The 21,914-nt window shown below is 40.8% G+C and overlaps 1 protein-coding gene across 1 annotated transcript in view; it reads left to right on the top strand.

Moving 5' to 3' along the window:
- Positions 1–21,914, top strand: part of mgat4c (MGAT4 family member C) — a 135,738-nt gene that overhangs the window by 18,785 nt on the left and 95,039 nt on the right. The window contains exon 2 of the mRNA XM_023325121.1: positions 8,280–8,434. The gene's annotated coding sequence lies outside the window, so the exon portion shown is untranslated. The remainder of the gene's footprint in view (positions 1–8,279; positions 8,435–21,914) is intronic.

The following is a 21,914-nucleotide window of genomic DNA, read 5'->3' as shown; positions in this document are numbered from 1 at the left end:
AAGGGAACCCGCGTGGAGTCGACTGCAGTCGTTAGTGTGGAAGCAGTGGGCGCCGGGCGGCGAGCAACTCCTTTGTGGAAGTTCAGTCAGCTTGAGTAAAGGAAATAAACAATCTTCACCAGGAAGGATGGACCTTAATTTATTTGTGTCTGTGTTGTTGTTGCACAAAGTGAAGGGGGAAATCAAACGCATGCAAATTCATTTCTGTGGAATGGAAATGACTCGCCAAACATCACAGGGCTCTCGGCGCGGCTGTTGAACGCAGCCGGGAGTTGTTCTCGCGTTTACGACGACATCGATCGTGTTTCCCCCCCGTTTTGCTTTGAGCAGGTGTGTTTCCGTCTCCGGACTGCCGTTGTGCCGGAGCCTTGGAAGGGTTTACACCCTTCGTCAGGCTCCAAACGGCATCTGGAGCTCTTTACCTCTGAGGCGCTAAACTGCTAGGAAAAAAGGCAGCGGTGACCTTTGTGAGCTCAAAGTTGTCGTTTACTTACCTTGTGAAAACGGTGTGGAAGGCGAGCTGAGCGGACTCTGGAGTGTGTTTGTGACTTTTCTTTTCCACACACACGCATTTCACTGCGAATCATTGTTGCTGAGGTTTTGGCGTTTTTACTGTCAGTGTTGCTTTAATGAGTAACACAAATGGCATAATCAGATCCCAAGGGGCAGCTATTAGCCTGCGACTGCTTTATTACTGCAGTCTGGTTTTACTATTGACATTATTTTGGTCTCAGGACTTCACTGCAAAACTGTGATGATGCCCATTAAAATCCGCCCCACAGCAGTTTAGCATAGCATTGTAATTATATGGTACAGTGCAGTGCTGCAGTCTTTATGTTCATTTTACCCATAAAGAATGAAATAATTAAAATAAAACTGCAGTAGGATGTGGAGAACACCTGGAACTGTCTATTACTAAAGGATCACACTCTGTGGCTCATAGTTGAATACTTTAAAAATGACATTTTTTTGTCCTTCAGTTTCTGTCAGATGTTCATATGTATCTGAATCTCATTATTTCCATCTCTTTTTTGCACATTGGAACAATAATAATGAGTTTAACTTTATGCTATACATGCATTACTTGCTGTTAGCGGTGCACCGACCTTTAAAAAACCTGACCTGCCCGTTCTGATTTTGGCCGATGTTGATTTTTTAATTATTTTTTTTGTTGGAAAAGCTGCTAAATATAACAACATTGGGGTGTATATTGTTCACCACAGCAGATTTATCGTTGCATTGGGCCATTGGGTCGACTGTGGGAAGAATAGTTGTATTGGAATCCAAAAGTTGTGGGTGCAACGTGTTGAATTCCCTTGGGCAAGGCACTTTACCTCAAGTTACCAACTGATCTGCATGTTGGCGTGTGAATGTTTGCATGTTTGTCAGAACATTTGGGTGATGTGACTCTAGAAAAAGACATTAACCATTTCATCACTACAGTGGACAGCTTTCTAAAAGCATGTTTTTTGTGTTTCTTGTGGATTTTTATGTAATAAATGGACTTAAACCACTGAAGTTGACACTAGTGCATCATAAATACACTTATCAACTTCTCGCAAGTGCAAGAAATTAATTAAATCCAATATGGCAGACAGGTGAATAAGCTACTTAGGAATATCCAGTCCCTCCATCTACTGTAGAGGACTCTTGTAGGTAAAAAAAAATGATTGTGAGATCAATTTACACCTAAAGACTATTACTACTGATGTATTTTATAATAAAAACTGATCACCTTAAAAAAAATCCTAACAATTGTTTTGTTTTGTTTTTTACAACTTTTTTCCCCTGAAGGCAGAGTTGCAGTTTTTAAAGAGACAGAACGAAAGTTGCAAAGTGAAATTTATTTTAAGTAATATTTCATATATATGTAGAATTTCTATAACAACTGAAGGTAACATAACTACTTGATTGTTCTATAAAATGACACTAGGTGGTAAGAAAACACCTAATACTTTAAACTCCTTTAAACTTTCCTCCCTCCACAGATTCTCTGTCAGGTTCAGATGTGACCGATCCAAATTTTTCTTCCAATCAGGGGTTTGAATCGGTTCGGGCTCAGCTATATAAACGTTTGTTATAAATCACAAAAGTTGCACGTTTATCCTAAGCGTACGGCATTCGAGTGGGAAGATTTTAATTCGGCTCAGATTAAAACCGGCGGAGATCAGACCGATATAACCAGCTTCGTCTGAAGATTTGCCAGTCGTCTGTCGTCTGTCACTGGGACAGCTTGAGGAATATTCACAGAGAGAATCCCTGTTTAATTGTGTTTCTTTTTTTTTTTTTATTCCTGTTACTGGAAACTCCCAGAACTCCACTCGGCACCATTAGCAAGTTTGTCTCCGTAGAGCCTGCTGTGCTTTGGAGAGATAAGTTTCATTGCGCTTTGAATTCCACACCCGTCGTGCATCTGCTCTGTGGATTTAACTTTCAGACACCATCAGGCATTATAATTTCTCCCCAGACAGCCTTGAGTGAGCAGTAATGTCGCGTGCCGTGAATTCATCGCTTTGTGTCGGTTGGGAGATAAATCAATGTGCCGTACAGAAGAAGGATTTCAACACTGTAGTGTTAGGCCAAACTGACAAAACTTGTCTTTTTTATATTTTTATTGACTGTAGGCACTTTTTGACTCAACGCGGCGAACGACTGAAGTTACTTTAATCATAATTTAGCCTTAGCTTAAGGTACTTGTCGTATTGGTTTAAGTGAGACCCAGCAGCAGGTGGACCCAGAGGCAAAGTGGCTTTCATGAAGAAATAAATATGAAATTTAAAGGCAGGCACAATGAAAATCAGGGCTAGACATGGGCAGAAAGAAAACAGGAGGAAAGGGAAGGAAGCGGAAGAGTCCTGCAGTGAGTGAAAATGTGGATTTTAAATATTGAGGGAGCGGTGGAAAGAAACGTGAAGAGCTAATCAGAGGTGAGTAGTGGCAGCAAGGGACAGGTGAAAACAGCATGGAAGGAAACCAAAATGGCAGGCAAAGAGAGTAGGAGAAAGAACATGGGAAAAAAACTTTAACTAATAAGCAGTTAAAAAAGGAACACAAATCTAAGGAAACTCAATCTTCAGGTGTTTTCACCCTGATAGTCTGCTGGACTCGGTTCCACTGGGGGCCAATGTTACATTTGTTACATTTACAGCTGCGGTTCACTTTCACACTGCACTGTCAAACGAACCAAACCCTTTGAAAAACCTGTTCTCCTCCTCACCTGCAGGGGCGCTGCAACAAGAACCACTGCAGGAAACGACATGAAAATCTCTGAAGAAGACACTGAGCTCAACTTCTCTCTTGACAAAATGTAAACAAAAATGGAGTGTGAGATTTTAGGAGTTGTAGGATTTCTCTCTTGTCTTTGACATTTCTCACTTAATGCAGACCTAGTTGTTTAGGCGGTCCAGAGTTCGCTTTCTCTGATCCGCATCAAAGAAAAAACCCAAACCAACCAGACTGTCTAGGAAAGCAAACTGGAGTTCAATCAAGACAGACTAAACAGGTCTGGTGTGAACACGTCCTGAGTGAACAAATGAAAATCAGAAAATGACATAAACTAAACTAAAACCAGGCCTAAGCACATAATTGAGAAATGACCCAAAACCAGAAGCACAGATGAAACTAAAGGTCCGAACACATGCAGATCTTGACACTGGCACATTAAATAGTTGAGAATTATGCACCAGACTGAGCTTTAATGACTCATTTAGGATCAAGAATAAAAGAAAAAAAAAATCCATTAAAGCCTTATTTCATTTCAGAGGATCAGTGAACAACCGACTTCATCACCTCTGACTTTCACTGATAAAGTAAGAACAAGTAAATCTACGGATTATTAGTATATTACTCAGATCACAGAGATGCTGAGCAACTAACAGACATTATCTACATTATTAGTTTGAATTCACACAAATGAAATATAAAAAAATACAGTCAAAGCAATGCTCTGGGTGCCATTTGAGCTTCCAGCTCTGCTAACGAAAAGCACGCCTTCAGGAAATTTGAAATGTAAACCCCATCTTGTTGGGTATTACCGAGATCTCACACGCCGATCTTCACAATGTGACATCCCTGATTGACTCAGACTCCTCTCCACGAGCCGACGTGGTCTCAAGACGTTCCCGTCGCCGCCAGCCTCGACTTCCTGCAGAGGTTAATGGAACACATCCCGATAAATTAGCAAAGTGCGACGGATAGATCTGTCGTGTAAATACGGTCGTTCTCTCTCAGCGCCGGCCTGGCACCCGTCCAGCACAAATGCCACTCTCTTCTTTTGGTTTGCCAAATTGGATTTCCTCCGTCGCACCGCAAAACCTCGCCCGCCTAATCACTGCAGGGAAATAAAGCGACGGCCAAAAAAGGAGCTTAACGCCGTGAAACTTGAGGAAACAAATGGAAACAGACAAATGCTGAGAAAATGATGAAAGCATCTTCCTCTTGTTTGACTGTTAGGACGTTGTAAGCTCGTCGAGTTGGACTCTCATTAGAGGGATGATGAGATAAAACGTGAGTTTATTGGGGCGTCCAGAATCCCTTCTGTTATTTGTGCAATTTTTGTGAGGAAAATAAGTTTTTATAAAATGTAATTGGTGACGGATAAATCGACACCTCCACATGTATTTAGTCAGAAGCTGCACTTCCTTTGACCATATATTTTGAAAATAACATTCATTTAATGGAAACAAGCCAATTTCGGACAAACCCTCGTTTTTTGATCATGTTTTGCATTAGGAGGTGATCGATTTTTTTAATTTTTTTTTTGGCAAATCAAAACTAGTTTATTTCGCAAAATTGCAATGGAAACACTTTTTAAGCCTCAAACAATCAACAACGGGATGTTGCCACGGGCACAAGCCATGAAGAAGAAGACAGGAAGTAGTTTGAGGTCGTGGCGTGTTTTTTAATGCCTCATCGCGTCAACAAACTTCGCCATTTTAATTGCGTTTCCTATTTAATGGAAACGGCGCAATTGCCAGGTTGTTTTTCGACATTAGCGGAATATCGACAAACCCAGCTGCTGTCAATGTGTTTGTAAAACGCATTGAAAATCACTCTAGTTGGACCACTCTGAACTTGTCTATACAAAAAATAAAAAATGATGTTACAAAACACTTTCCATCATCTGAAAAATCATTAACAGCCACCAGCATAAACTTGCTAAATCTGAATTTGTACTAAGTTTTTGTGGCTGGTTTCTAATTTTTTTGGCAATTCGTTGAAACATTGAAGGAAAAGAAGCGGAATCACAATACTGCCAGCCAGAAGAATTAAAAATACAGCCTCACCTTTATTTAACATTTAATATCCTTACATTGCAAAGTAAATTAGAGCAATATGTCTGAAGGAGCGTGTTGTGAATGCTAAATATCAGAGAGCTTAGGGAGATAATGTAATTTAACACGTCCGTGGAACTTAAGCAGGCACAGAGCCGTACAATCTGCTACATCCGTAATTTAGTCATCCTGTGCCCTCGGTGTGTTTGACAAAGTCAAAGCGGGCAGCGGTCTCCTTTACCATCTTTAGCAGGAGCAGTACATGATATCACACGGTTAGCCAAGCTATTTTTTATTTTTTTTGAGTGAATAGTGAAAAATGCAACAACTTTTGGCACCGTGCACCGGCTCGGTTGTCATGCCGTTGCTTGTTAATTTGGAGCATCATCCTCTCAGGTTTCATATTACTAGGAGTGGAAGTTTTAATCAGGTTTTTCGCTGAGTCATCCTAATTAATTAATGGTGCGATGTTATTGGCCGGCAGGCCTTCAGTGTCCAGTAATTAGGAGCTGAAAACAGGCTCCTCGAAACCAGCCAAAATTAGCATTTCGCTCACAGCAGAGAAACAAACGTCTCTCGGCCTGCCAAAGTCTGGTCTGGTGGCAAAGTGAAAACTTCCTGTTCTCCTGTGTAATCCTGGCTTTTCTCACTGCTTAGGAAAGCAGTGAGTTATTGAGAGGCATGAATAAATCCATGATTATACCAATCTTTTCTCTGTGTCGTTCATACCTCCTTTGAGTTTGTTTCTCCCTTCTGTCTGATATCAAATCTGACTCAACTTTTCCTACATTTTTTTGTCTTCTCTTGAAAAATCAGATGGTGTCCAAGTGTTCAGAGATTACAATCGTAACATAACAGAGAGACTAAAATTGGCTTAAAAATCTTGCTGTGTGAACTAGGCATTAATATGGACGTACCACAACTAGTTATTTCATTTATTTATGTTTTTACTGTCAAGGTAGAAAAGCTGTTATTGAGAGGAGGGTGACAGAACATCTGTTAAAGGTAAAGGTTTATGAACTCTTACCTGCAACACAGTAGAAATTGGTCAGCTTTTCATTCTGCAGAGGTGTGTTAATCTCTGTGGAGCCACGGTCTGCATGTTGGCCAGCAAGTGAAGACAACAAGGTCACTCTGAAGATAATACCTGGAGCTGGAGCAAAAACATTCCCACAACACACACACACACACGCACACACACACACACACACGCACACACACACACACACACACGCACACACACACACACACACACACACACACACACACACACACACTTAAGCTGCGTTCACACAGCAGCCAAATGCTACTTAAATCCAAGTTTTCCATACATAATATATTTCTGGTCTCGGCTGTGTGTGGTTTTATTTCCATTTTTTCTTTGGTTTTTGTTTAGTTTTTTCTGTTTTATGTGGGATATTTCAAATATTTTCCAATTCCAGTGTTAAGTATTTTTTTTATTTTTTTTTTTACAAATTTAACATTTATTGGATTGAGAGGGCAAAGTATTGTCTTTACCAATTTCATTACCGTTTTACGATTTATTGTATCGTGTAACGTTTATCGAGAAAAATTTGTTTTAAGGATTTTGAGTTATCATTTTCATGATAAATTTCAGTTAATGTTAAAAAAAAACTGACTGAAATGTTATTTTTACTACTTTTTAGTTTTCAGATCTTCAGATTTCTGTCAGCCAAAGGCCCAGTTTGGCATGAACTTTGAAACATTTTGAGTTTTTGTCAGATCCATATCAACTCCTCCGGTTTCCCGGCCAGGGTCAATCGTCGGACACATTTCCTCCTTGCCAGCCTTCCGCTGTCTGCATATTTTGCTGGATTTATCGTCCAGCAAAATTTGTCATCCTGACACTTCGTGTTACTGCGGAGTTAGTCGTACTTCCACCGCAATACTTACTTCGCCTGAGCCAGATTTCAGTTTTCAGATTTTTAGTTTTCTGTGAACGAAAGGCGCAGTTTCGCCTTTCGTTCACAGAAGAATGAATTTTGAAATAATCTTGAGTTTTTATCAGAGCCGTGTCAACTCCGCCGGACTCCCAGGCAGGGAGACGCGCGGCTTCGTCGGATGCATCTCCTGATCCTGGGCCTCCCGCCTCCATCTCCTCTCCTCTCCTCTAACCACCGTAGTTGCAGCAGGAGCAGGAGGATCGGCAGCAGAATGAATGAATGGGCAGCCGAGGCAGGCAGCGGCGAGGTGAACCAGAGAGATTAACTGGGAAATTGACACTGACAAATCTCATACATTAAGGCTTCCTGGGAGGCAGCTATCGGTGGAACAGGCAGCAGGTACCATATCCCATAAATGAGGCCGGGCTTCTGTAATAGTCTGCGCGCTGGAAAGCCCCAACCTTCCTGTGGCGGAAAGCACAAAATGATAAGGAAGCCAGGTGTGCCGGAGACTTTTTATTTGACTAATGTGTTTACAGCTAGAATAATGAATAGAGTGAAGGAGATGAGAGTAATTAATTTGAGCTTTACCAGCTAAATAACAAAGCAAATACGGGCAAAACTGTTTCATTTCCCTTCGGACTTGAATCTTTCCCTCCCCTCCTCTCTCTCCTGCTTTAATGAGATAAAACCAACCGGCCTCCTTAGGAAAGGAGACCCAGATCCTGTTGTTAGTAGCCTTTTGATCTGCTCTCAGGGTGTTTGCTCACATATCTCAGAGCAATGAAGGACACAAACACCATTTGCATACGTTTCCTGAGTGTCCACAGATGTTGATAATGGGGGGAAAAAAAGGTTTATTTTTATTTTTTATTTTTTGGAAGCAGTGAGTTTTTAATGATCTTAAGGTGCAACGGTGGCTTTAATTTCCCGATGCTCATCATGCTGAGCGCGCATCGCTTGGTGCTGCAAGCGAAGAAGCTGATTACGGAACACATTGTTGACTCGGTCTTATTCTCTGCGACTTAACCCCGCTCAAGAGGTTCATCGCGTGTTCCCTCTATCTTTATTCTTTTTCTCTCTCTTTTTTTTCTTTTCCCAGACGGTGAAGTTGTTTTCCTGGAAAGGTACTGGCGCCCTTGCTGTTGCTTAGCAACAAAGTGAGCCCATGAGAGTTGACGTCTTGGAAGATTCTGACCGCCTGTCCGGAAACGGCGCTCTTCGGATGTTCTGGGGAAGTTTGAGCGTCCGTCAGAAGTAAGCGACTTTCCTGGTGATTTGTGAAAATATTCGCACCTTTTGAACTTTCTCATTAGTTTAGTCGAGTTACAAGCACAAACTTTGAAATATTTCATTTGGATTTTATGATCAACACGGCGTGGCACCCCTTACAAAAAAATCCCATGAAAATCACATGTGATCACATGTGGTTCACACAAATTTTTACATGTGAAAGATGTGAATCACATGTATTTGTGTGATTTTGGAACGTTTCGTGGTAAAATCCCATGTTCCACATGAAACCACGATTTTACCATGTGGAACATGGGATTTTTCATGGGATTTTTTTGTAAGGGACATAATTGCGAAGTGAAAATGATTTTAAACATGAATTCAAATACTCCAAGAAGCGTCCGAAATGCCCACAGTATGGTGGGGGTGAGTGGAAAGCCGTAAAAAGTGGGGGTGAAACTTTATTTATCGTGATACAACTTTTGATTCATTGCTGTCACTGTTAGTTCAATGAGAGTATCAATAGAAATCATTAAATTTGAAAATATAAAATTAAGTGCAGTTGATATGAATATCAGTTCTTCATGTGACCGGTGTCTTAAAGAAACATGCAACAAACAGGAATGTTTGTCAAGAGCAACATTTGTGTCTCTGGTTACTTTCATTCATTTACTCTTGGCTGAAAAAAGAATCAATAAATAGTTCCACACTTTTCAAACTCGTGTCTGTAGAATAAAGTAAGCCCATGTCTCAATGTTTTTTCATTTCACAACCATGTCTTGTTTTTTGATCAGTCCACCTCAGGTAAAGTCCCGATGAAATACAGTAAGGTTACGTGACAAAATGTGAAATAGTAAAAAAAAATAAAGTTAAAGTAATGACACAATGGTGTCAGTGATCGTGTCGGTCATTTTATTGAGCGAATGTATTTCTTTAATTTTTAAAAAAAATGTATTGAACTGCAGCCCCTGCAGCGCTGCGTAGAGCGACGATGAACTGCAGCATCGCGGCTGCAGCAGCTTTTCAGAGACGATTTTTCACTCAGAGGGGAGAATTCATCACACTTGGCCGTGTTAAATATTCATGGAGGCGTTGTGTTGTTAAAATAAGGCTCATTAGCACTTCCAGCCTCTTTTCAAGTTCCGCCTATCTCTTGTCACTCTCAAAAGAGCAACAGAAACATGTTATTCATCTCTCACACCCCGAGCGCTCAAAGTGGGTCAGAACAGAACGTTAGCTGTGCCTTTACGTCAGAGTCAGGCCAACTTCAACGCCGTTGCACTTTAACGTCTGTGGAAGGGTTATGAATGTTGGTATTTTTAAAAGTGACTGACATATTTTCTCTTTTTTTGTCTCTTAATGAAATAAGATTTTTGTAAAAAAAAATAAATAAAAATTACGCTACTGATCAAAATTTTAAGACCAGTTGAAAAATGGTAAGAATTTTTTTCCTATTGGATCTTAAGAAGGTTCCAAATAAAAGCTTCAAAATGCAAAAATAATAAATGGGAGTGAGACAAAAAAAAAAATGAGTCAGCGTTTTATTGTGAACAACCTTTGACCCTGGGATCCAGGCTATGGATGCTTTTGACCAGTTTTGAGCTTACCTTTATATTTCTCAATAGAAACCATTAATATTGCCTCAGAAGGTTTTCTGTTTTTTCAGCACAACCTTGCTTCTTTTGGCTCTACTGTTTTTGCACATAAAAACATAAAATCCGAATTGGAAAAAATGTAATTTATTTTCACTTTGACAAATGGTTCTTATAATTTAGAAAGCCAGTGTGTATTGTACATTTCTAAAGGTGATGTCAAACATTTGCAAGCAACACAGGTTTGAAAAATGTGCTGCTCCAAGTTCCGCTCCCGCTGCTCCTCGTGTTACCGTTACTTGTCTTGTTTCTTCGCAACAAAACACAGCTCATAATTATCGGTTGAAGAAGTGAGAGATCCAATAACAAAGCGAAATGAGAGTTTGACAAACTCCACAGTGAACACTCACTTAGTTATTGCAAACACACACATCCAGGTTGGTTTGGTTTTTCTTCCATTCCTAAAAAGAAAGCCTTTGAAAACACTTGTTTGTTCAAATTAGTTTGATGTCAGGGTGCATTGATAAACTGGCCCTGTTTCCCTTCACTCTGGCATATTGATGATTGGCCCACACTTGCATAAGAAACCGATCTTATCTGCTGCAAGCGATGACAACAGACGCGCCACTGTTGCAAACTTCGAGACTTTTCAGATGAAAAAAGTCGGTGGCAAACAAAATCGGAATTGCAATCAATGCACCTGTACTTTGATCATCTTAAAGAAAAAACAGAAGAAAGCTGTAAAGAGAACAAATGCTTCTTCACAGCACTGTGTGTGTGTGTGTGTGTGCGTGTGTGTGAAGGGATTTCTGTTCTGTGTGAAGTGAACAGCATATCTTTACTGGCAGAGTTAATATTTTACACATTTTCCCCAAACCTTTGATATTCATCTCAGCAGGACGTAGCTTCACCTTACGCTTAGGCTGGGTTCGCCCATGGGCAACCGATTAACATCCATTTAATCAATGCTTTCATATTTCATGAGCGGGTCTATCAAACTTTAATGCCGTTCTGCTGCCGAGCGCTGGTTTTTCCATGCAGCCATGTCTGAATCGGTACGTTCAGCCGCACTTTTCTTGCTGGAATCTCTAGGTGGAAAATCTTAAAATGTATGCGACCTTCACACGTGCACGCTCCAGAAGATCAGGGAGAAATAAGGACTTGTGAAGAGGTCATCATTGGTAGTGCAAAAATAATTTCACAAGGCTAAAAAAGTCCTAGTGAAAGCCCAGTTGCAGTGGCGCAAAAAGTGGGGATGCACTGAATGCAACGCATCGGGGCGCTGCGCTAGAGGGGGCGCAGAAACGATGTGGGGAATTTTTTTTCTAGTCAGCATTTTATGTACTTAACATCTGTTTGTGTATGAAATGATTGATAACATGACATGTTTGCATACACCTCAGAAAGTATGTAGTTGCGCCCCTGCCCAGTTGCTTGGTTTGCCCTCTCTACGGACTTACCATTCAGGTTCCATTGACCACATAATTGTGTAAACTGGAATTATGAAAATAAATTAGCCTAATAGGAAAAAACCTTGGAAAAAATGTTCCTTTAGGATAAGGTGTTGTTTTTGGCCGTATCAAAGTTAGTGTTTCATAAAACTGAAATGGAAACACTTTTCACATCACGAGTCACGTGATCAACAACTGGCCGTTACTACTGGGGGAAAAGACAAAGAAGAAAACAGGAAGTGGTAGGAGAATGACGGCACATCGTGTTTTTTAATGACTTATCGCATGAACAAACTTATTCACGTGTGGCTTTTAACTGCATTTCTTTTTTTAATGTAAACGCCACGATTGCGAAATTGTGTTTTCTTGACACCAGCGGAACATCGACAAATATTTGCGCACATTTGTCATGGAAACGCAGCTTGTCAGATGTACGATTAGCCTGACTGACTACGCAGAAACCAGAGCCAGGCGGCGAGAGAGTCAACCGAACAGGAAGCAAGATGGAGAGCGGAAGAATTACTATTCTTCCGCTCTCCATCTTGCTTCCTGTTCGGAAGAGAACCCGATATGAATTCATGTGTGTCAGAGAGGTTGGATGTTGAAAATAGAATGTTTGCCTTAGAATTATTGGAAGCCATGTGTTTTTCTCTGTGACCTACAGCTGTATGGTTTGTCATGAAGTGTCTTGCCGATCCCTGGAGAGAGCTCCGGTGTGAATAGAAATGAACTTCAAAAAGGGTGAGTGAATGTGACATTCACTTTGAAAAAAAATAAAAATAAATCAAATAGCAGTGGTGATGCATTAGGCATTTTCAGCTTTGTTGCATATGCTGTTGATCATTTCACTCCAGCTGCAGGTCAGTGTTGCATAGACGACGTTTTGCATGGGTCGTCTATGCAAGAAATGAATCCTGTTGGAAGCCGTTTAACAAGCTTTTACTGTTAAATTAAGCTTTCTGGATGATTTTATGAGCGATTTTAGGAAAATTACATTCCAGAAAAGAGACTGGTTCAAATTGAAACATTTGTTCAATCAAACATTGCATTAATAAACAAAGCAACTGGATTATCTGAATACATTTTTTTCTTCTTATTCTTAGTATTTATAAGAGAGAGGAGCCAATGAAACAGAAGGAGGCTTCCTTTGCTGATTTCTATGTGGTCACATGTCTGGACTGTAGAAATGAGTGTCTTGGTACCTGAATTTCAGACGACACTGTACTTTAACATCTTCATGTAAGATATTTTCAAACTCTACCCAGGAATGCTTTCCCAACTGCAAGATTCAATCTAAACTGGTGAATTCATGTGGTAAACTATATTAGATCAGATAAGGGAACGATTGGGCAAACACTGACAGCAGAGGTGGTGACTAGCAAAGATACAAAGACATCAGACTTGACATAGTTTCCTGGTCTGAAACTTGAGTTTTAACAGTTTTTATGTCATGTAATGAAGACTAAAAGGCAGCCCAGTGTTTGCTAATTGCTGCTGGCTAGTCAGGAGCTGAGCGGGGGAGTTCGTGAGGTGGGACGCCTGGTTAGACTTAGCCCCGCCTTCGAGGCGCAGATCCTCCTCAGAGCTGCAGTTTCCAAGCTTCTGTCTCACGGAGCAGCTCTATCCCCCACTCTGCTCCTTCAGACTAGCCAGCAGTAGTTAGCAAACACCTGGTGGAACTGAGCATCAGCAGAGCTCATCATACAAGCTACTTCTCAGTGCATCGTTGGTAAAAACGTTGCTAAAGGGTTTATAAAGTAGCCATGTTGCTATGATTTCCTGAAGGTGGAGTTTCAGAAAAAGCAGAAGTTTTAGAGACACAGGCCCAATTTCAAGACATTAAATAACAAAGTAATTTTTTCTTTTAATTCAGATTTGATATACATAGCATTTTTATAATAATTGAAGGCAACAGTTACTTGATTGTGTTTTTAAGTGATACTTTGTGGCTGGAAAACAGAATTCTGCCCCTTAAGAGAAGCCAAACAACCGGTGTTGACAAAAGTACTGAAGGTCCAAAGTGGAGGAGCTGAAACTCTTTCCATTTACACATGATTTACATACCGTTTCTACAAATGCTCAAATAAATCTTTCAGCTCAGTCATGTGCAGTCGACCTGTTTGCATGTAGCGAGAACAGGTTGATTAACTCTTATAGTCCCAGAAGGCGGACTACAAACCCTGCAGTAATTACATAGTGAGTATGTTGTTGTGCAACTGAGATGTTGGTTATGGTAGCTCAATTTTTATTTGATTTTTTTGCCTAAATTTCCTAACAGGGTTTCAGAAAGGATGGCTTCTATGTGGACATGACCCTATATAACGCCTCAATTTTGACTTAATCTCTGCCAGTATTTCTCAGTGTCAACTCTTTAGCTGGCGGTACGTTTGTGCTATCACCGCCATCTTCCCTGTAGGCTGTATCCATTAATATCATTTATGGGCTGTATATACAATCAGGCAGACAGGGGACACGCACACAAAGAGTTACAACAGGGAGCCGAGGAGAGACGCAGTTGAATGGTCTGGCCTCCAGCAAGATGGCATTCAATCACCGCAGGCACTCAGGCCCAGGGGAATACACACACACACAACCACCCCCCCACACACAACACATTTTTGACATAAGTAAGGTGACATTCATAAGAATTCACAAAGTAATTTTATTAGCACTCCCACAAATCCCTCCCCCAGCAACTGTCACCCATTAATTATAAATGTGCGCTCATAACACAGTTAATTACTGCCTCAAATCGTCTTCGCAGCCCATAGATGCACTGCCGCCTTTTTCTTTTTTTTTTTTTAACAGGGGAAATTATGAACTCGGTGAAAAGTGTGACAATCATGATGATTGATGGTGTTTGTTTTCCCGCGGTCCATTCGCCTTGCGCCGGCAGAGTGGGCGGAGTCCGTGGGAGAAGGGCCATCAATTTGACGACGGCGGCGGCAATGAAAAGCTCAGGTTTTCTCAAAGTGCTCCAAATAATAAAAGCGGTACGGCGGGAGTCCCGAAACCGCTTTGTTGTGATGTGGTGAGATGGATTAGTTAAACAGTGTGAAAGAAACCATGACATGTTTTTTTTTTTATTCTTTTAGTTTGTCCTTATTTCATAATTAGCTACATGACGCTACACAGCGTACCTTTTCAAGCTCCAGAGGTCTCGTATGAAATTCTCCTAACTGACCCAGATTGATGTTCTTATTCTGGGAGCAGGACTTCTGCTCATGCATGTCTTTCCGTTCCAGTGGCCGCCCTCTGCGTGCCTCCTCCTCACGCCTCATTGCCCTCCGGTGGTCCGCAGTGTGGCGACTGGAGCGTTAGCTCTCATCCACCTGTGTGGGTGATTGAAACAAGAGCTAGTTGTTGTTGGGGGGGCTCGGCCGCCGTGTAATGGAATTCTACCTCGTTTCATGGAGAGCGGTAAAGCGTGGCACCGGACAGAGGCTGAGTACACTGAAGACTTAAAGACAAACCTGAGCTAAGACTGCGCAACAACAAGACTCTAATAAATGATATTACCCAATGTCATTTAAACACAGCGCTGCTGCTTCTTGTGAAATACTGACTGTGTTGTGTTTTGTTTCAGGCTCGTTTTTGTTAGATTCTTGAATTGTCTGAACTTGCCGTTACAGTAGAATGAAGGCAGAAACAGTTTAAGACCCAATCAATGATTCACCAGTCAGAAAATCCAAATTGACTGGAGCTAACGACTCAAAGTTAGCTATTCTCAGTGTCAGTCGCTATGTTTCCATTCAGTTGTCATATGAAATTTGAGTGAACTTTAAGAATGCTGCAAATAGAAAGGAGAAAAAAGAACCCATTTATATCTACTGGTTTGGAACGAAGCTAGGAAGAGGATTAGGGCCACTGGAAAGACAAAAAGGGAATTTTAACTTTCTTCTCAGAATTCTGAGAAAACAGTTTTCCAGTGGCGCTAGTCCTCTTCCGTATAAATCAACCAGGTTATGCAAAGCATGATTTCATGAGATGTTGACGTTACACATGTGTTAATGTCTTCTATAAGATGCTAACCACAGCTAGAAGTCCTTACATGTTTGCTATAAAATAGCAGAATCTTATTTTGTAGCAAATACTCTCTCAAACTCTCTCACACACACACACACACACGCACACACACACACACGCACACTCACACATCCACCGTCTTTGCATGTAGCACAGCTAATTATTGATAACTCCTGGCAGGAAGGAGAATCTGAATGTGGTTCTGGTATCTTATGCTGTCGTTCATAAAGAGAAATTGGAATCAGCTGAAAATGTTGGTTTGCATAAACCAGAGATTAGAAAATTGTCCACAAAATTCAGATTGGTGCATCTCTACGAAGATGACCAAGTAAAGTTATGAAGATGTAAAAATAATTTTTAAATCTTTTTTTTTTTCTAATGCGGATATTACAGACAGCAGAAAAAGTTTTTATTTGCAGTATTCAGACTGGAAATGGGCAAAGACAGAAGTGCGAGGAAGACAAGGTCATGAAAAACTAAAAACCTCCGTACACGAGCCGAGCGCTCTACCTTTGCGTCACACACCATATTCCTTTCCATTTTTTATTTTTTGTCCTTGTAGGGGGCTGGTGTCTACTTCCAGTAGTCATTGGGCAAGAAGCGGGGTACGCTCTGAACAAGTTGCCCCGTCTATTCCCCAACAACACAGAGACTACCACTATAGACAATCGTGCATCATTTTGAAAACATTGTTAGTGGCAATAAGCAGCCGAATACCTCGACCTCCTTTCTCAGTGCCTGTGAAAATACAGCCGGACTTTAAAGAACCACTTACTGCACAGCTGCTGAGGAACTAAGTGCCATTTTACGAAAGACATAAGGTTGCATATGGAGGCATAAAAAAATTTCATCCTTTAGTTCTGTGCTCCATAAAAATACAAAAACTAAAAGAGACATAAAATGTTTAAGGAATACTCATTGTCGAGGAACAACACCGGCTTTTCAGGCAGTCCTGAAAATATTTCCTCCAACTGTGGAATGGGTGCATCACCTGCCACAAAATCTGAGTGATGAAGTGAAAAGGGGGCAGTGCATTTTATCTGTAGTCAGACAGAAATAGGGCACCTTGTGGCATAATGACGTTGAGCTTTGGGACTTCTGGTGTGTGATTCTTAATGCATCAGAATGTAATGGTTTACTTTACTCGATGACTGAGCATCAGTTTGAGTGTTCATGGCTTGTGCCTCGAGACGTCCAAATTTTACGACTTTTGAAGTAAATTTGAGATGGCAACATTAATTCTGTTATCTACTATTGAGTTTTTATTCAGGCCCCAAATGCCGTTTAGGCCGTTTTAAGGTAGCGTGAAGTCAGATGGGTTTAATATGACAAAATCCAAAAACTTCCACAGATCAACCATCATCACACGGTAAGCACAATGGGAACATATAGACACTTGGCAGGTTATCGTTAGCATCATGTTCACAAGGCGGTAGGGCAAACGGGCAATTCTTTTACTTGCCATCCGTACCTTTGCTAGAACAATTCTGTTGAATGAAACCTGGAGATGTAGGTATTATTCATTTCGTGCAGTGTGCCACGGCAATTGGAAAATAATGCAGTGGCTTTGAGTTGTTTGGGAACATTCTTCTTTTTTCTCACTTTTTGTGTTGGCTACGCTAACCACAGACTCATTACTATAGCAACAGACAACAGCTCCCCCAGTGTATCAAGATCCAGCAGCAAAGAACACGCAGACGTTTCCCACACAAAGACAGAACATTCTGTCTGTTACAGTTTTATGTTTTCATAACATAACACACCTGGAATGTTGCTTTGATTCTTTGATGCATGTTTGATAAATCTTTTAATTTCCCATGGCAACCATTCAGCTGTTCAAAACGCCTGGATGGACCTAGCCCCGCCTTTGAGGACGAAGCTCCTCCTTGAAGCTGTGGTTTGATTCAGTGATGCATGTTTGAGAGGTCCTTGAATCTCACATGACTCCTTCAGACTAGCCAGCAGCAATTAGCAAACACCTGGTGGAACTGCTCATCATACAAGCTGCTTCTCAGTGCAACACTGGTAAAAACATTATTAAAGGGTTAATTGAGGAGCCATGTTGTGATGACTTTCTGAAGGCGGAGTTTCAGAAAGAGCAGAAGTTTCTTAAAGAGACAGAGGCCCTATTTCAAGGCATTGTTACAAATTTCTTTTAGCTCATATTTTATATATAATTATAACTATGTTACCTGCATTTTTATAACAAATAAAGGTAACATAGTTACTTGATTATGCTATTAAAAGATTGTATGTGGTTGGAAAACACACGATGCTGCCCCTTTAAGTTTGTAGTTGTAACGTGACAGCATGATGCGCGGTGCAATTTGGAGTTCTGTCTTCACATTTCTATGTACATATTTTCTATGTACATATTTTCCCATTTAAAAAAGCCTCCACCAGCTAGCAGTGTTGTGATTAGCGGGTCAGTGGGTCCGCTCACGCTGCTTCTGAACATTGCGGGCATCAATCCACTGAGGCCGGCTCCGGTCGCTGGCCCCGGGTCGCTTTTGGCTGCTGTAAGGAGATGGATTCTCAGCGCAGGGCTCACTCCAGCTACTGTGCTTAATGGGTTTTGCTCCCGAGGACATTGTTATACTCTAAAGGTCATCGTAGTTTAAGTTCTTGCAGAGCACCTTTCAGCCCCAGCTGATTTGCTCCCCGACCGCTCTGGTGTGGTATAGTTGAAACAACATTTTATGTCTAATTGATGAAACGAAGGGCGCGGTGTAAATATTCTACTAACTGCGGCCATCTTCTCAGAAATTTCTCGAGTGCAGAATATTTTAGTCCTGGCTGTCTCATTGTAGTCGATGATACTTTTTTTTACTTAGATAAAAAGATTCACTCATTCAGCACAGCGACACTAAAGTGTTCTTGCGTTCCAACGTGGTTTTTGTTCTGTACTCACATTACAAAAGCTCTCGCTTTGCTTAAAGTGGTTGTAAGAACATTTTCTTTCTGTTGATTGTGTTCTGGCTTATGACCAGGCCTGTAAACTCTTTTCTGACCATCAGAGAACACCACAGTTGTGTTGCCCGTTTAGCTGGATGCCTGCAGTGTAATGATGGCTGCAGAGTCGGAAATATGCTGAGAAAATTTGGAAATAGCAACAAGAAAGAGTGCTAATGGATGGTTTCTTCATGCTGCAGAGGCGAAAAGAAGCAGAAGCAGCTTTGCCGCAGAATATTCTTTTGACTTGGAACAACTGAACTTGGTTTCATACTTTACAAGTCCATAAACATAGTAGAAATTAAAACTGAGTCTGAGTTGACACAGGAATAATGAAGTGCTTATTCACTATTTTGTCGCACAAGATACCTATTAACATTACAACAACATTACTATATTAAAATGCCATTATATTTCATGTCAAAGTGAAGTCTTTCCAGTTACTGTCAGTATTTGACTTCTTCTTGTCTTATTTTGATGTAATACTAATAATAGTGGCTTTTGTTGCGTGATGGAGTCAGCAGAAAATAAAATCTTTTAATAAAATCTTAGTTAAAATAATGTTGGGTTTACTTTGGGCTCGGGCTTATAGCTTAAAGTGAACTAATCTGGTCTTTTTTAGGGCCAATCTAAACTCTGTTGGTGATAAATGCATCAAATAGCCATTAAAATTCTGTAAACACCAAAACCTCACATTAGGGATGGGTTTGATCTGGGGATGCCAATATTAACGCGCCAATATAAAAAGTTTAACTCGTTAATATTACATGATGCAGATTTATTGCAATACCTGTTTTGATATCCAGCCTCTTTCCTGTGATGGGTTAGCTAGCTAACAGCTACACCGTCTTGTACTGCAGTCTACAATGCAGAGTCGCACACAGAAAGGGAAAAGATGAGCTGGTGAGCTCGAAAGCAAATTTGGATAAAATCAAGGTCGTTGCCAAGGTATTGCAACAATGAATTGGAGTTTATAGTTAACATTTCTAAATTAGCATTTGGATCAAAATGGCTTTTAAACCGTCCTGAATATAAAACCCTGGCAAACGGACATTTTTATAAGCATGTTTTGTGCACGTTTTTGAAAACGTTTCAAACTTAGACTGTGATTAATCGGACTCAGTTTTTTAATCAACAGCGCTAGTTTTTTCCACAAAACTTCCTACTTGCGCGTGTAAACCAATTTATGCATTTTTGTAGAGTTTAGATTACTGCACTATTCTCAACAAGTAAGTCAAATATAACTTATTATTATTTAACTTTCATTTATTTACACACACACCCCCCCCCCACATATATATATATGTAAATTTGAAAAACATCTTTTTTGTGTGCTCAAGATAATGTGCGACAATAACACTTAAACACATTTTGACTGTTGTGGGGAAACATCTGTGTTTTCTTTCCAAAGAAGCCTCCACTTTTTATTCAGGTATGCTTTTTCAAAAAAATTGAAGCAATTTCAAGATGCTTGGAGTGTAATGTGGAGATGTTAGGATATTTACTGGTCTTGACCTCCTAACAGAACCCTACTTCAACATAGCCAAAGTGCACTAAGTTGCTGTAGCAAAGAAAACCGGATTGCGAAGCAGGAGCGGAGAAAAAGATTCAGTAATAGCCGCTGCAAGAGCCGGCGAGTTCCTGCAGTGTAGAAAAGGCAGGAATTGGTTTAAATCTGAGCACCGTGAAAAAGGTCCTGCAGTGTCAAAAGTGAAAACATAACACGCAGCCTTAGAATGTAACATACTGTAAAATAAAAGGAAACGGTTTGGGGAGAAAGTTGTGGGAAAGGTTTCATCAGGGTTCAGTCTCTATTAAATACAAGTCTTGATTCCTGGCACACACTAACTTCAGTATGTTGACTATTTTAATCCCTAATATACTAGAACATCATGAAACAACACCGACATACCAACATAAGGCTCTATGCCCTTCTATCAAGACTAGTAGATGACACAGGCAGCTGACAGGCTTATGAAAATTTGAACATGATTTTTTCACTGAGAAATGCTAAATTTAACAAGAAACAGGTAGCAGGAAAATGTGCAGAAGGCTGACTCAACAGCTCAGCACATTGACCTGAAACCCTCTGGGGCCGCAGTCATTGTTACCGTTTGCTACTTTCATTAATTACATGTTTGGCATGTTGCTAACCGCCAAGTGCAGTTCAATAATTCACTACAGTGACGGCAAAGTTTCCTTTTGTGCTCAAGTTTGAGCCTCGTTTCTGGTTTTCTTTTAGATTTTTAAAGGGGCAGTACTGCGTAAAACTCAACTCTTTTGAGCCTTACATCATGTTATAATGGTGTTCCCTCATCATTAACATAGCTGAAGTGTTGATTTGAATCTTTAATGTTTAATGTAATCTTTAATTTGAGAAATCCTTTAATCTCCCATGGCAACCATTCAGCTATAGCTAGTGCGACCTCCTCGGAGATGCAGTTTCCAAACTTCTGAGCTTCCACCTCACAGTGCACCCCTCCATCACAACTCCTCCACTCAACTCCTTCAGACTAGCCAGCAGCAATTAGCAAACACCTAACGGGACTGCGCATCTGCTGAGCTCATTATAGGAGCTACTGTCAGTTGAATGCTGGTGAAGACATTGTTAAGGGATTAATAGAGAAGAGGCATAGTGATCACTTCCTGCGTTTTAGAAAGAGTAGGAGTTTCTTAAAGAGACAGAGACCCATTTTAAAGGCGTTAAAGTCAAATTTCTTTTAAGTCATATTTTTATGTAGTATTTTTATAACAACCGGAGGTAACATAGTCACTTGATTGTGCCATAAAATGGTACTATGTGTCTGGAAAATACATAACATAAAACACATAATACTGCCCCTTTAAACATTCTAAGGCGGTTAAGTTGAAATGTTTTCTGATCAGTTTTAGCAGGATGAGAATATCCCACTTCAGTTCTTCAAGTTGTCAGTGTCCCTGTTGTTCAAACTCACCAATGAACTCTGAAGCCTTGCTCTACTCCCAGCAGTCTTCCACTGTGGGGAACCCTCCACCCGCTGCTTGGCCACAGTCTTCAGATGCTGTCTGCCATGTTGGGGTTCCATGTCACCCCTTCAGGTGGCAGGCGGCTCCTTGGGGCCTTAGATACAGCTCACCCAGAGTTTACTTGCATGTTTTCTAATTTATCTAAGGGATTTCTTGCCCCGCGTATATTTTGTTCTTTGAGCGGCCAAGCGTTTAATTGCTTTCCATCGGGAGCAGCTCATATGCTGGGGGTCACCACAGATGTGGCTGGTTTCCAATGAGATGGTTTGGCAGCAAAGCCAACTCTGTAATTAGGGTCACCCGGCTCTGGAGCTGCTGGAGGGCCAAAGGGTCGTCACGGCAGCAGAGTGCCTTTGAAAGTCGCCACTTAGCTGAAAGATGGCAGGTCACGCTTGCAACACAAGTCTTATATTATAAATTAACGAAGGTGTTGTAAACAAAACAAGGTGTGTTCTACTAGAACAAACACTCTTTGCA

This window comes from Xiphophorus maculatus, chromosome 2, assembly GCF_002775205.1.
Source record: "Xiphophorus maculatus strain JP 163 A chromosome 2, X_maculatus-5.0-male, whole genome shotgun sequence".
In the NCBI taxonomy this organism is placed as follows: Eukaryota; Metazoa; Chordata; class Actinopteri; order Cyprinodontiformes; family Poeciliidae; genus Xiphophorus; species Xiphophorus maculatus.
The sequence above is the reverse complement of the archived record's forward strand: the minus strand, read 5'-3'. Positions and strand labels throughout refer to the sequence as shown.